The following is a 16,877-nucleotide window of genomic DNA, read 5'->3' on the forward strand; positions in this document are numbered from 1 at the left end:
TAAAACATTTTTTTCCCTTTCTTGTCTTTTTTTCTTCCATCAGTCTTTCTAGCTCTAGTTTGTGTCCCTCAACTTACCAAACATAATTGATATATTCATGGAGGTGAGATTTTTAAATTCAAATATAATCATTTACAAGACTTATTTAAATACTTCATAATATTGATGTTTAGTTTCTCTATATCGAAATTCTATTCCAAAACTACAAAATTCACTCCGATAAGGATTAGATTATTTTTTTCAATAATGATTCTATATTTATATATGAAATTCATTATATAATATTCGTGAGAAATAGCATTCTATTAATGTTATTATATCTTTATATACATTTTTTTTCTTTTTATTCTATCATATTATTTATCATGATTATACTTTTTCTCTATGATATTGTAATGAGAAGAAAATTGAAATCACATAAAAAATGAAAAGAAGATGAAATATTAAATTGAGGTTGTTTAATTAAGATGAAATAGGTAAAAAAAACAAATTATGAGTTACACATGAAAACAATTTGCTAAACATGGGGATAAATGTATATAATTCGAGAGAAGTTGGATGTAAGGTTGACTCAGTAAAATCTTGTTAAGATTCCTAAACCTTTTGATGTAGATAATCATTTGATAATTCTAAAGTTTGTTTTGTGATGCAAGATCATCTATCTTTACCATTTCATATGTTTTCGTCATGTGTATGTCTTGTAGAGAGTATGAGACTGTCTATTTTACTTCAGTAATAACTTCCTTTGTTTGTCATAAGAAAATACATCTATTTGACATTTCGAGCTCAAGTGTGGAAACATTGTTTAAATGACTTCTCCACTAGTTTATGCTTAACTTAGGAAAGTTAATTTTGACTCTTTTTTTTATATAAATGAGGGTTCATTGGAGAAGAAACTTATTGAGAATTATAGTTTCTATCATTAATGAGTTTTTAATCAAGAATATAGATTAAAGTTCGATAACACTTTAATCAAGGTGATTTCTCTATACGTTTTATTTCTTACTTTGTTAACTGTCTAGTTAATTATTCTTGTGAATTTTTTCATTTTCCTTTCTTATTCATTTATGTTGGTACCCACTTTACTAGATTTGTTTGAACTATTTTCACAACAATAAAATAAAAAAGAGTTACTTAATTTTGTTAGTAGCCCTTCATAGCCCTTGGTGCTGTATAAGTAAAAGTATCAATTGTTTTGGATTTGTTTCAGTATGTCTCACTATTTTGTTTCTCATTTCTCTCCTCTCTCATATACCAAACAGATTTGCAGGAAATTCTAATATTATTTTTACTCAATTTCACATAAATCAAATAACCTAAAAATTGATCAGATCTGTAAAGTGTCTTGGTTTTTATCATATACTCATATACATTTTGCTATATATATGAAGAATGCTATATAAATAAACATTTTCTTCTATCGCACTATTGCAATATGGCATTGTGAAGTGTCACAACTTTCAAATGAAATATTTCACAAGAAATAAAAAACTCTTCTCCTCATTTCTCAGTACAGGAAGAATACATATATCAAATTTATATAATTTAAATTTTTATAAATATGCTATTTAACAGTGAATATTGACATAATTTAGATATTATAAACTACTTATATTTTAAAAATCAAATTATATTAATGTAATTTTTTTACTAAATGTTACACTATTCAAAATCTTTTTAATTGAATTATGTTTTCTAAACCTCACCAGTAAATAAAAAGTTTTTTCATAAAAATTATATATATATATATATATATAGTTTTGTATTAATCTATAAATATTTAATATATCGTTTTACATAAATTTAAATCAGTGTGCGCATATTTTTTAAGATGTATTAAAGTATGAACAATTTTATCACTACATTGTTATTGTTTAATTTTAATAAAAGTCGACATAATAATTATATAAAATTATAATTTAACAGTCAAATTATTATTTTTTTTTGTATATTTTAACAATTTTGTATACTAGTATAATTTGATCCCACCCTCCCAATATGTTTGTATATGTATATGTATAATTTGGGGTTAATAATATATGGTAGAAATTAGTGGAATTTGTTTTGTCCTTGAATTTGTTGTATGTGACATACACATTGAAAAGCCCCCACGTGGTGTAATTATTTGGGTTGAAGATTGAAGATGTATGATTGGATTTGGCATGGGATGTGGACCTAAGGGAAGTGACCTTTGTGGTGGTTTGTTAGGTCATAATGGGGGGCAGATGCTAATTCCTATATTGTAGCATAGGGAAGTATAGTCCCTATTGATTCCCTAATAGTGATGGAAGTGGTATCTAAGCAAAGACAAAAACTTCCATGTGTTTATGAAATATTTAAGCATCTCATAACAACAAGAAATAAGAGTTGCTTCAAACTTGATGGGGTAGGTTAAATCTTCACATGCTTTGATTTGGATTAGGGATTAAAAATTTGAAAGTGGATTTGAGATGATTTGAAAAGAAAATGTAAAGAAAGTTAGAGTGTTTGGATTAATGTAAATAGAGTAGAACGTGTAGGAAAAATTTATGAAAATTAGTGAGTTATGGGATGGGTGATTGAAGTTGTATTATTTTTAATTGATAAAAATGTAACTTTACACATTTGTCATTGCATTTAAAAGTTGTTAAAAAATTAATTTGATTGATTGTTTGTGAATTATAATTGTTTTGAATTAAAATATTATTTTTGGCAATTGAAACATTACTTTCCAATACGAAAATGTTTATTTGACAACAGTGTTCCACCCTACAACCCAATAAATATTAATATTTTAATCATTTATAGAAATTTATAATTTTGTTAATTTTGAAAAAATTCTAACTTTTTGCGTATTGCGTGTATTTTTATTAAGGAGTTTTTTGTTTTTTCTTTTTTTTGTTACAAATATTAATATTTATTGTGGTTGTAGAGTGGAGCACGGTTGTCAAAATATCAGAACTCTTTCCGATATTGTGTTCGAGCTAATTTTGGAAAAATATAAATTATGTAAAATTGTCTGACCATATTTATGATTATCATAAACTTTATTTAGAACAAAGTTGTAATTGTGGATTATTTCTTTTTGAATTATAGTTGTACATAATTAAAAGATTATTTTCGCTGGAACAAATTATTTCAGATAATGTATTGGAACTATAATTTGATAAAAGAAAAAATATTTATATTAATGCAGTATTTTAATTTATTAAAGAAAAATTCATTGATAAATTTCATGCATAATAATAATAATAATAATGTTTCAAAAAATCATATGAATGAAATATGTATCATTCAAGAATCATGGAAGTCCTTAATTTGTTTAGGGATTCGTGTCATAAATAAGATTACAAATTCGAAAAAGAAAAACACATATACATAATAAAATACAACCAAATTTTTACGCAGTTTAGGGACTTGTAGTCATTATCTTCACGACTTTTCTTGTTTGTCACTCGAGAGACGGGCCAAAGAGTTGTTTTATTGCATTAAGATGACCACACAAGAAGTCGTAACAGTTATCCAACATATCTTCATCCTATATGTTCATCTTCACTAATATTTCCCAGATATCAAATTCAGAGTATTGGAAAGTTGATTTATGGCGGAGTGTGCACGTGTGTTCACGAAATATGGAGTTTTGTTCTTCTTCTACAACAACATGACATCTGTTATATTGCATATTTTCTTTCGTAGCATTAGCTACTCGTTGTGATGACAAAATGACAACCTTAGATGAAATGGCTTGTCGCTCAGTAATATGACATAACCTATCTGACTGATCACTACCCCTCCCAAGGATATCAATTAATCCTTCAAAGCTTGTTGTGTTAAGCCTTTCCAATTGTAGATCAATGACGTTCACCATGTGGGCTTTTCTTTTTGAGACCCTATAAGGAAGTACCACCTGATGGTTGGGATGGCTGAGGTGGCACCGATAGGGGTGTCAAATTAGGGTTAGGGTTGTATGAATCGACATTAGGATCAATTGAGCGAGGAATTTCACATTGGGTCGCATCAAATTCTGGTTCCTCTAGGATGTACTCCATATTGTGATAATCAAGATCTACACTAAAACGATGAGACTGAGTTCAACTTGATGACTGTAGTGTTGTTCTCCCACCATGATCGGTAGCACGATCAAGCACCCATAAGTCTTCCATCAACTTGTAGTGCCTGATGGGCTTAACGTGTCATTTTGCAACTGAGGGCTTTGCCTATTCATTAATGAAAAGAAATACACTCATATTCATAATTATTGGTTAATGTGCGATAAGTGAACATCAAGTTGAATACGTACCTTTATCAACATATCCCACACTTCATTCTCAGCCTCAAAAATTTTTGAGCTTGGATTCCAAGCGAAACCACTCAGTCCACTAAATAGATCATGGATCTCACGCCATCTGTCCTTAAGGCTTTTCTGTTTGTTCTTCACATTATTTTTTGTAATCCTTACCAATCCACTCTGGTATAGGGATTTAATGATGTTTGTGTAACCTTGCATCGTCCAACTACCATTAATGGGGTTACCCATAGATGCCTCATCGATCATGGCATTCAACAGTCAGAAATCCATGTCGGTAGTCCATTTTTTGGGTTCATGGATACCTACAAATGACTCTGAAGCAATACCTTTCCCACGATCCATGATAAAACCTAATAAAAAAGGTTAAACTTTTGAAATAACATAAATAGTTCCATACATAAAGATTAATAAAGGTCTAATGTCAACATTAAACCAACAAATTGTTCTTACAACAATATAAATATAAGTTTAGGGATATTACATAAAATTATTTATTATAATAACCTGTCCACATTCCATTTGCTACAGTATCCCTAATTTGTGACCCAAGCCTATAGTCATCCTCACGAGTTTGCGAGTGTGACACATTTATATCTCCTTGCATCAAGTCACGATCAAATTCTTCCAACAAAGAGTCATCATTATCCACCCCGCAAATAAAGTTATGATGAATACAACATGTTAAAACAATATCGGTCATAGTGCCCACAAAGTAATGAGGCTTTGTTCCGCTAGCGATAATTGGGAATCGCTTTTTGAGGACACCAAATGTTCTTTTAATAGCATTTCTTAGTGAGGAATGACGATGATTAAATAATTCGCGTGCATTTTGTGGACCTTTTTGAGAATACTCCTTTAGATGGTATCGAACTCCGCGATATGGAGTTATAACTTGGGCTTTGAGCATAAACCCCCTGTCTCCAAGGTAGTATTTGCCTACAACCATCCATTAACACTTATTACTTATAAGTCATGTGACCAAATGAATATTTATTGCACTTGAAAACACACTCAACTAACCTTCCGGAATGACCAATGGATTCTCTCGTACAAACACATTCTTCAATATCCTGGAATCAGAGGTTGTTCATTCCCATTCGACAAGAACATATGTGAATTTCATGTCAAAATTACAAGCAACAAATACATTTTCATTTGGCCAGTCTTTTCTTCCATGAAAACAAGGAACATGGGGACTTTAACATGGACGTGAGTGTCATCTATGACACCTAAACAATTTTAATACACAACAAATTCACATTTATAAAATATCTTAACTTAATACTTACACCACGCATCAATCATTTAGTAGTACCTTCCTGATTACTACTTGCATACGTCATCATAGTAATGCCACTCTAACTCTTATTTACGACATCATTAATATAAACTATATATAATTCATCCATAACTCAAATTATGTTCTATCAATACTCAAGTTCAATCAAAACAACACAATTCACTCAATAAAATTTAAACTCAATGTAAACAAGTTGTCATCTAATATTTAACATACAAATTCAAATGACTATAAACACTTTCAAACAAATTGTTTTAGAATATTTCACGTGTTCTTGAAAGCTTGTTCAAAGATTTATTGTAGAAATTTTGTTTCATAAATTCTATTATGCAAATCATGTTTTGAAAATTATATAAAGCTTGTTTTAGAATATTTCTGGAACATGTAGTATGAAAATCACTTTTAAAAAGGGTAAAATAGTAATTTAATTTTTTTAGTGTTGTAGTTAAAAGTTATAAGGGTGAAGGAAGAAAAAGTCTTCCTTGCTTCTTTTTTCTCTCCAAATCTATTTTTTTTTTCTCCAAATCTATTTTTTTTTTCATTTTATTATTTTATGTTCTTGTAAATTTTATTTGATTTTAGGATAAAAAAATCAAATACTTGTCTTGAAGGTGCTCTTGGGAGTCTAATCTTGAGCAGAACATTCATCTTTCACTCACAGATTAGTTACCTGAGCATGAAAAATACACAGATTAGTTACTTCAACATTCATCTTTCACTCAGAGATTAGTTACTTCAGCATAAAAATTACACAAATTAGTTACTTGAGCACGAAAATTTTGTGTAATGTTATTAATGAAATTTTCTACTATATGGTTAACTTAAATGCGATTAGAAGGGTTATTTTTCTTTAGAAAACTCCCTTTTATCTTGTTCATTATGTGTACATGGTTACTAATTTTCCCAAAAATACACATTAAAGGGTGAGCATATTACGTTAGCTTTGGGTTAAGTTTCCTTTCTATAATTTTTTTTATATTAGACATCATTTTATAATTTACTATCACATTAATATTATTTTAATTTTATGATATTATACTGAATGTAATAAATAATTAATTTTTTTGATAAAAGTGATAAATTTGTTTTATTAAAAGAAATATATAAATATTTACTATCAACTTCATAAATTTTAATTATTATTAAAAATCATGAAATGAAATCGTTCATAGCAATGTTCCCTTAATATGTTGTTTAATTTATCTTTAACATTATTATTTATGTATTTTTAACTTCAGTTCCATATAACAGTTCTTATCCTTAATTTAGGTTTATAAATTCAACCTTATATTATTGTAATTTTAAAAATCCTATGTTAATTTAGTGTGATCGATAGTAATAACATTAATATTATTTATTTTTCAATAATTATTAATATTTTTATTTTTTCTTTTCTTCATCCTCACAATTTTTAATTACTTATTTTATATTTGTTTTGTAAATACTTATATCTTTCTTCAACATATATATTTTTACTTTTTTAAGTACGAAATATATTTTTACTTTCTGAGAACCAATACTTTTATTTTTTTAACGCACCAAATCAAAACTAACAATTATTTTTAATTTATTAATTATTTTTATTTTCAACCAAGTAATATACAAATTTAATTTCAAAACAACATAACAAATTGATTCTCCACCTACATTATTTTTTATTTTTCTTCCTCTCTTCTCTTACAAATTAAACCTAACACCACCCCCAACCCACCAAATTTTAATTCAATTTATAACTACATTTTTTTACTACAAAACATTTTTTTTTCCATTTTTAAATATACAAATTACATTACATTTATTTTTTTTATTCACTTTATATTTGAAATTCAATTTTTAATACAATTTCTACCCACAGATTACACTACCTATATTTTCATTTAATATTTCCAATTGTATTTTTTAAAAATATTTCAAATATTTAATATTTTTTATTTTTTAATTTTCAAAGTTTATATTTCCTTCTATTTTCAATTTAAAAAAAATAAAATTCTACACAAAAAAATTATATTCAACCTTCCATAAATAAATAACTTTTTTCCTCTCGTTTCAAATTTATTCTCCCAATTCTTAATTAAATTTTACAAAATATATTTTTCCTACAAAAAGTTGTTTAAATTTATTTTATTTTTCCTTTCTTCTTCCCCTCTCACCTTTACAAAGAATAAAGAAACTAAAATTCCCTTTCGGTATCGGTGAAATTCATTTATAAAACTATAGAGAGATAACCGTAGTGTTCGATAAACATTAAATCCTAAATCTTAAAAGAAAAATATTTCTAAAGTTTGATAAAAAAATCTAAATTTGGTTGAAAAAAAAATTATAAATATAGAGTGCAACTATAAAGGTGTGAATTCAACTTTCCAAAAATAAATTTTCAAACATAAATAATGTTGACTGCTACTTCAGGAAATAAAACCCTCAAACTATACTTGGGAATTCTTTTTCTAATTAATCTTATTGGGAAATTTAATTTTGTCATCTCTATTTTAACGTGAAGTAACAGTTATGTACTATTAAGATTATCACTAGTTATTGTTACTGATTGAACAATTATTCTTCTATTTTAATTATATTTTTTTTTTGTTTAAATTTTGATTTTCGGTTGAAAATATATTTAAATTAAAGTGAATATTCAATATTTAGACGCTATTATTACTATAACAAAACATAATTTATTTTGATTAATGCGTTTATTTATTAATTTATAATGAATTTTATTATTGACGAGTGATATTTAATACGCATACTTTATAATAATAAAATTATTTAATTTATCGTGTATTTTTTTTAATCTTAATATATTACATTATCGAAGAGCATCTGATCGTAAAGTCCAACAGATACAGTTGATTATTTATTTATTTTTTATTCGAAAAGAAATTAGAAAATAGAAGTGAATTATGATTGGACATTGTGAGTGAGGTTGAATCTGCCTACAGTATTTTGAGATTCGTTTTGATGGCACGCGTCCAATGCTCCTATCACCCTTCGCTCTCCATCCGACACGTGTCCTCTACGGTACAGGGTTTTCCATCAATCCACTTTCCGTCACCTGGTACTGTACAGTGAGGCCACTCAGATCTCGACACGTTGCTTTTCTTTCTTTTATTTCTCACTGTATCACTTTTCTTTATCTGTTCATTCTGACCACCCTTTGGAAATTTCACCCACACACCATAAATAAACCCATGCTTACGCCAACACCACTTTTCAACAAATCTTTCTTACACTTTTCTTCTTTTCTTCATTTTTTTTATTAAATTACTTTTTATATCTCTGAATTTACCTCTTATTTTCGATTATTTTGTAATTTTTATATTTAATACATCATGTTGATGTATCATTGATTTTATAGTTTTGACCCTTGTTAACTTTAATTCACGATTTCAGTTTTTTCATATTTTTATTCATTATATTTTAAAACCGGTATTTTTATTGGAATCTTGATTTTGTATGTTTTTTTTTAATTTTAATTAATTAAACTGTTTTTTATGGTACCTTAACTGAACATTCCGAGTTCATTTTTACTAAAATAAACAAATATGAGAAATTAGAAAAAAAATATAATTTTTTTCAAATATAAGAACTAAACTGAGAGCAAAATAAAAAGACAAAAATCACGGATAAAAAATTAAAGGGAGATTGAAATTGTTTATTACAATGTACAATATAAGATTTACTACATGTTAAATATTATCATTATGCTATTTAGTAAAAAAAATATAAATAAGAATGTCTTTAATCATCATGGTAATATCAAAATATTTAATTTTAAAATGGTTAATTTTTATTTATAAAATATTATAATGTTGATCAAAACTTACGCCTTGAATATAACATATTGATTTGCTAGTCATTACTAACTTGGTGGTATCATTATAAAAAATCACTTTTAGCGATCAACAAATTCGATCGTTAGAAGCACTACAATTGGTTGTTAAACATATTCGCGATCGAAATGGTCACCAAATAAAGATGAAAGTGAAAATCCTAGTCGCAAAGCATTCAACGATCAAATTATAAATAAGTTGCAAATTTGCAACTTAAATTTCGGTTGTTATTCCGTCACAGAGAGCTTCATCACTAGAATTCAGGGATAGAATTAGCGACAAAATTTTGATAAAAAAAATCAGTGGCTAAATCGGTGGCTGAAATAAAAGTTGATAGAGACCACCGTTTTCAGTCACTAATGGATTAAAATAATTAATTAAAAAAAGCTTGTAGTGGCTAATTCGGTGACTAAATGGAAACCCTTATAATAACGAAATTGATTTTAGTGGCTAAATATTTTTTTAATTACAACAACCGATTTTGTTTCGGTCGCTAAACAACATCTTTGTAGATATAGCCACCAAATTAATTTCGGTGACTAATTTTTATATGTATTATTAATACTTATTTAAAATGGTATTTTGACCTATTTATAAAAAAAAATTCAAACCTGTTTATAGATACTCAAAATTCAATCAAGCTAAATATGAATGAACTTCAATACATAGTTTAAGAAAGAGTTGTACACAAATTAAAAGTAAATCATATTACACAACGAAAACTGTTGAAAACAAGTTTAAAAAGTCAAATTTATTATATAATTCAACATACAACTAATCTTCTTTTGAACTATCATCTCTAATGTGTTTTTCTTTATGATGTTCACTGGTAGTGGGATCTGAAGAGTCTGATATGATATTATTCAATTGAATGTGTTGTATGATGAGTTGCATCTGCTAATTTTGTTTGCGCATCTGCTCCTTTTATTTGTGCATGGGTTCACTTTGCTCTTCATGAGTTTTCATCAATACCTCCATCTTTTCTTCAAGTGTCCGCTCCTTGACACGTTTTGTCATAAGTTCCTCATTTAACTTTTGAATACTCTCACGCATTTCTTCTATTTGATGGACTATTGGAGCTTGTCTTGTGGCAAAGTGAGCACTTGTTGAACTATTAAACCTTTTGCTCAATACACCAAGTCTATAGACATTCCCTTTTTTATTTCCACCTCCAACAACATCAATGTATATTTCATTGTCATCAATAGAGGCAACATGAGAGTTTTGCGAAGATGAACTTTCAAGCATTTGTTGTTGTTGGGCTTCTTCTCAGTGTTTCTTATATTTCTCTTAAAAATGAAGTCAAATTGATTATTGCGAAGAAAACATATAGTAAAAATTAAATTATAACTTAAATTTTATACATACCGCAAGGTCGTGAGTTTTGTCATTGACCCATTGTCCAATCTTCAATTTCTTCGTTCTCTCTACAACCTTCCAAGCAGTTGGTTGTCGTTCAAGCTCCTCTTAGTCAGCATAAATTTAATAAAAAGATATAATAGATTGTATTTAAATTAAATATAAAAAGACAACAAATATAATAATATTACCATTTACTCAAAATGAGTTGTTGTAAATATGGAACCACCACAGTAGGCTAACGATGAACATCATGTGTATGGATTCATGGACGCTCCACTTATTAATTCATTAGAAAATATAAAATTTTAAACCTAAACATAAATTACCAATTGTTTGGTAAGCAAATATATTTTGCACCATATGTTCATGGCTAAGTGTAATGTTTTAGTCATAAAATTATAGTCCACCTATTATAATTGTAGTTAGAATTATTTTCAATGTTGACTTCAGTGAAAATTACTTGTGATATCCCTAACTAATCTCATTATTGTATGACTCTTCTCAAGAAACCACCCACATATCTCAAATCATTAGTAATTAATAATTAAAATCAATTTATATACTTGCATTATTAATAAAATATAAAAAGGAAACGAAAACTATTCATTCTCCAAGCATCATCATTGTAGGTTCTTTAAACAACAATGATTTTATCACAATTGACATCATATGTCGGCCTGTCATTTCTAATTATATATACATTTCTGATGTATATTACGATTAAACTTTGTATGTATAAGTCTTGTCTTAATATATATATATATTATTTTTACTATATTATATATAATATTTTTAATATTATATATATATATAATATTACAATTTTAACTGATATCTAAAATATTTTTTACTACAAAGACTGAATTGACAACAGTTTTAAAATTGTTAGAAAAAAACATTGTGAGTCATTCTTAAATACATCTATTACATAGGTAATTAGATAAATCTAACAGTTACACCTACCTATTTTTTAATTAAAATAAAAAACTAATTTAAAAGACTATAATTTTTGTAACGCATTCTTATTTGAATGATAAAGTATAAAAAAAATATAAAGTTCAAATAATGAACGCTTATAACCTATTAAATTCTAATTATCAAATATAATTAAGTAATTTAAAATATAAAAAATATTATTATTTCAATTTATACAACTAAAATACTAATTACTCAAAAATTTGAAAAATATTTACATTATTGAATATATATATATATATATATATATAGTTAAAGAAAGTAACAATTTTTTGTTTAAAAAAAGGTGACGAAGTGATGATACATGCAAATTCCTAAATATGGACATGAGAGTGTGTATATATAAAAAAACTCTCACTTTCCTTTTTTGAACCTAAGTGTTGACAATATAGAATTTCTTTAGTAGAAAAAGAAAAGAAAGATAATTAAAAGAAGGGATAAGCATATTTGAGAGAGCACAAAATATGCAGCACATTTAAGAAAGTTAGTTGGATATAGGTGGATTTTAATGTGATAAAATATACTCTTCTTCTTTTTCTCTTTTTGGAATTTGGGACCCTACCAATTCTAACATCACTTACCACCTTTGGCATTAAATACAAGTGGGTGATGGAATCACCCATTGCTAGCTCTTTGCAATTAATCTTCTCATTTGACTTTAGGTCTTTTTGCAACCAAATTAACCTAAGTCACCTTTCATTTTTGGCTTCTCATCACTTCCAAATTCCACATTTCTCCATAGGGTAAGAGGTTTAGGTTTCAAAAATAAATTCTCAAATGGCTACTTGTGAAACCCTTACTTATACCAAGCAAATCAATTAGACTAATCATATTTTGATGTCAATCGAAATAAAAAATAATTAGTTAATATATTGACTAAATTAAATATTATTTTAGAAACTAAAAAATTATTGGTATCTGGACTAGTTTTTATTATTAATAAAATTTATAAACTTGTTTTTAAATTAATATCTAATTACCTACCAAGATTTTAACTTCCAACCACTTTAGAATCTAAATATTTAGTAGTTAAAACCTTGATTGTTAATTAGATATCAATTTAGAAATTATTTAACAATAATAGAAACTAATTTAGAAACAATTTTTTTAGTTTCTAAAATGGTCTCTAATTTAGTTACTATAACAACTAATTATTTTTAGTTTCTAAAATTAGTTTTTATTTCATAATTTTCTTGTAATGTTATCGTTATATAGGTGAGAATGAACAAAATTTTAAGATTATCTTACTTTGTCTAAATCAATCTTGCTATTCACAGTCACTAGTATATTATACAAGGTGGTTTAATTTAACTAATTTTATTCATTGTAAATTAGTAAATTTTATAAGAGTAAAAATTTGATTTTGTGCTGACTGGTTAATCTTTTATCATGGACATAAATAATACTTAATGCGAATCAATGCTGATTGTATTAGCCAAATTTGCATAATGCGTGTTTGATAAAGTTGAATGCAAAATTGGACCAAAATTATAGGACTTTAACTAAAATGCATTAATATCTTAGATAATTCAATCATTTATTATGATCTTATCCGATTCAAACTAAATAAAAATACATGTGGTCTCTGAAAATAATTTAGAATACTCTGATAATTTATTTTTATAATATTAAATTATAAATTACTAAGTATGATAAATTGTTGATTTTTATAACAATTAATCATTATATATAAAGTAATTTATAGTTAGTTAATAGTATTAAGAAATCTATAAATTGGAATCAAACATATTTTCCCCAACTTTAGCTAGTTCAAATTTAATTATCCAATCTACACTAGGAATTTAGAATTTAGAAGTATAAGCTCTCTTTGGAGAATCATCTAAAAAATCTAAAATGAAATTTAAAAAGGTTTAGATTGAGAGAAACAAAAAGCTAAAATTAAGCGAACTTGTAAATGCTTTATAATTAAAGTAATAAAAGAACTTTTTATATAAATATATTTATAAAATAAAATCTTGAAAATAATTTAATGTAAGAATTAGTTTTTAAAAATATAAAATAAAATAAAAATAAATTTTAATCTGACTCTGAGATAATTGCACGACTTGTAATTGTTGAGACAATTTAGCCATTTGTGTAGTTAATGTCTTAATCTATTGTGTTAGAATTTTATTCTGAACCAAAAGTGCATCTGAAGTATTCAACACTAACAACCCTTTCTTTTGAATACCTTGTCTATCATGTTGGGCTTGATAATGAGTTGATGTCAATGCATAAATAATCTTTGTCGCTTGTTCTACATCAACAACCATTATTGTGTCATCAGTTGCAACATCTAGGAGCATCTTAGTGTCAGATATGAGACCATTAAGAAATATGCTCAGTTGAGCAATATCTTCAAACCCATGATTTGGGCATTTTTCCAACATCATTTTGAATCTCTCTCATGTCTCACAAAAAGGTTCATCTACTCATTGTCTGAACATAGAGATTTCATACTTTGTTTTGATGTAGCGAGAGATTGGAAAACATCTTTGTAGAAATTTTTCCTCTACATCCTTCCAGCTAGTGAGACTCTGATTTGGAAATGATTTGAGTAATTCTTTAGCCTTCCCTACCAATGAAAAAGAAAAAAAATGTATAATTTTTTTCAATATCACCTGATTGAAAGCCTATTGTTCCCACCAATTCATAAAATGTAGCCAAATGTGTATATCGATCCTCATGATCCATTGCTATAAATTGATGGGTACTAATGAGACTAAGGAAAAAGGGTTCATCTCCAAGACCCTGGTGGTAGCAGGTATTTCAATACTAGAAAAATGCCTTGGCCCCTGAAGCATGGCATAATCTCCAAGTGTTCTCCTAGGAGGTGGTACTTGCTCTTCTTCCATGTTGCTTTCATCCTGAAAAATATTTGTGGGAAAAAAAGAAGTGATTGAGGGTTCCTCTCTAGTGTCTCTTTTGTTGAAAATGGTGCTTTGATGTCTTCATATTTAAGTGGAAAGCTTGAAGACCCTGTTAATGTGTGTGTTGTTTAGTTGTTTGAAACTTGTTAATTCACTCCTTAAGATGATCCAAGGTTAATTGAATCTTTACCTTTTTTAATAGATGGGATTTCTAAAAGGGTGTGAAATTTCAACCAGTTGAAATATCGATTCAACATGTTGTTTGACACTTAGTAGTTTTTAAAATGGCTTGGAAAATCTTAGCTTTGTTTTGGCTTTGTTGTCAAACAGATTCAACCGGTTGTTTCGATAAATCAACTGGTTATTTTTGTGAAAACCTTAACAAAATTCTGTTAAGTGGTTTTAATCTCTTTTAAATGATTCCAACATCTTTTAGTTTTTGATTTAACTGATTTGACCATTTGATTGGACTATAAAAAGGTTGTTATACACTCATTTGCATTAACTAAGTAAGAAAGATTAATCAAAACAATTTTCAAGATATCAAAAGCTTTGGATCATCTTAAGTGTGTGGAATACGATTGAGTTTTGTACTTCTGAATTTTAAGCTTTGAGTTACCTAGGTGTATTTTATTCCCTTCTTCCTTGAACATTGTATTTCTGTATTGGAGTGTTGTGTAGTTTAGGGGTGGCAAAGCGGGCTAGCTCACCCCGCATTGGCCTGCCCCGCACTTGGCCCGCCCCGCAAAGTTATTGCAGATTAGAATTCCCGACCCGCCCCGCATAAGAGCTGGCCCGCGATTTTTTTTTTTTTTAAATTAAATATTATTTTTTTTTACATTTTGTTCTTAAAAAATTGTCAAATTAAACCTATATATTTGTTACTATCAAATCCAATTTTTTTTTCTTCCTTTTCAAACATAGTCAAACATCAAAAAATTAAACATTAAGATAAATATCAAATATCACTATTCTTCCACTTCCAAAACATTAAACATACCTAATTCCAAAACATTAAACATAAACATTAATTAAAAAACATTAAACATAAACATTATTGACATTCTTCCATTTCAATAACATTGGATGTCGCCTTAGAAGAACTTTCATTCATTTTTTCATAATTATAATCTTCTCTGTCATCTGCACACATTAAAACAATGACATTTTTTTTTCTTGTGGGTTAGCGGGCCAGCCCGCCTCGCCCCGCTGCTGGCCCGTGCGGACTGCGGGCTAATGCAAGGCGGGCTAATGCGGGTTAGCGGGTTGAAAAGGTTAGCCCACCCCGCGTTTTTTACCTGCGGGCCGTGAGCCAGCCCGTATGGCCCGCCCCGCTTTGCCATCCCTAGTGTAGTATCAGAAGGTTGTTCTGGAAACTGTGTTGGTTTGCCAAAGAGTGGTGTGTGTTCTTGAGGGGTTCAAGATCATCACTTTTGGTGTGTGTTTTGTAATCGATTACATAGTGAATTTTCAGTGGTTAGTTGAGGACTGAATGTAGCTCTTGGTTAAGAGTGAACCAGTTTAAACATCTTGTGTGAATCTCTCTATCCCTACACTCATTAAACTATTTTAATATTGTTTTTCAAATATGCTGGTATAAACAACCATATGTTTCGTGAAAACAACTGGTTGATTTTCTGAAATCAAACTTAAAAACAATTTTCTTTTGGTTGAACAAAATTTTCAATTGATTGATTCTTCATAACTTTTCACTTTAGCTTCAATCTTTGCGAAAATCATTTAAAAACAACCCCTAGGCCACTTACCATTTTATGGTCAATGGTAAGTGGCCTAGGGGTTCAAATGCTTTTTTCATCTGTTTGATTCCTAAGAATGATAATCCGCAACAACTTAATTATTATAGACCGATATCGTTGGTAGGGTGTGTGTATAAAACAATTTCGAAGATTTTGGCTATCAGGTTAAAAAAAATGATCAGTAAAGTTATTGACGTTAGGAAATCTGCCTTTCTTCAAGGAAGCAGGTTATTGAATAATATTATGGTAGCCAATGAAACCTTAGAAGAGTTGAAGAGGAAGAAGAAAAGTTGTGTGTTTTTTAAGGTGGATTATGAGAAGGCATATGACTCTCTGAGGTGGGATTTTATATATTATATGCTAGGAAGGCTTGGCTTTTGTGTAAAGTGGATTTCTTGGATTAAAGCTTGCTTGGAATTAGCGTCGATGTCAATTCTTGTAAACGGGAGTCCTACTAAGGAATTTATTCCAAAGAAAGGGCTGAGGCAAGGTGAT

The 16,877-nt window shown here is 28.1% G+C and overlaps 1 pseudogene; it reads left to right on the top strand.

The window, feature by feature from the left end:
- The first annotated feature begins 14,116 nt into the window (after positions 1 to 14,116).
- On the top strand, positions 14,117 to 14,222 carry LOC137838951 (small nucleolar RNA R71; annotated as a pseudogene).
- The last annotated feature ends 2,655 nt before the right edge of the window (positions 14,223 to 16,877 follow it).

This window comes from Phaseolus vulgaris, chromosome 4, assembly GCF_051622355.1.
Source record: "Phaseolus vulgaris cultivar YP4 chromosome 4, ASM5162235v1, whole genome shotgun sequence".
Taxonomy (NCBI): domain Eukaryota; kingdom Viridiplantae; phylum Streptophyta; class Magnoliopsida; order Fabales; family Fabaceae; genus Phaseolus; species Phaseolus vulgaris.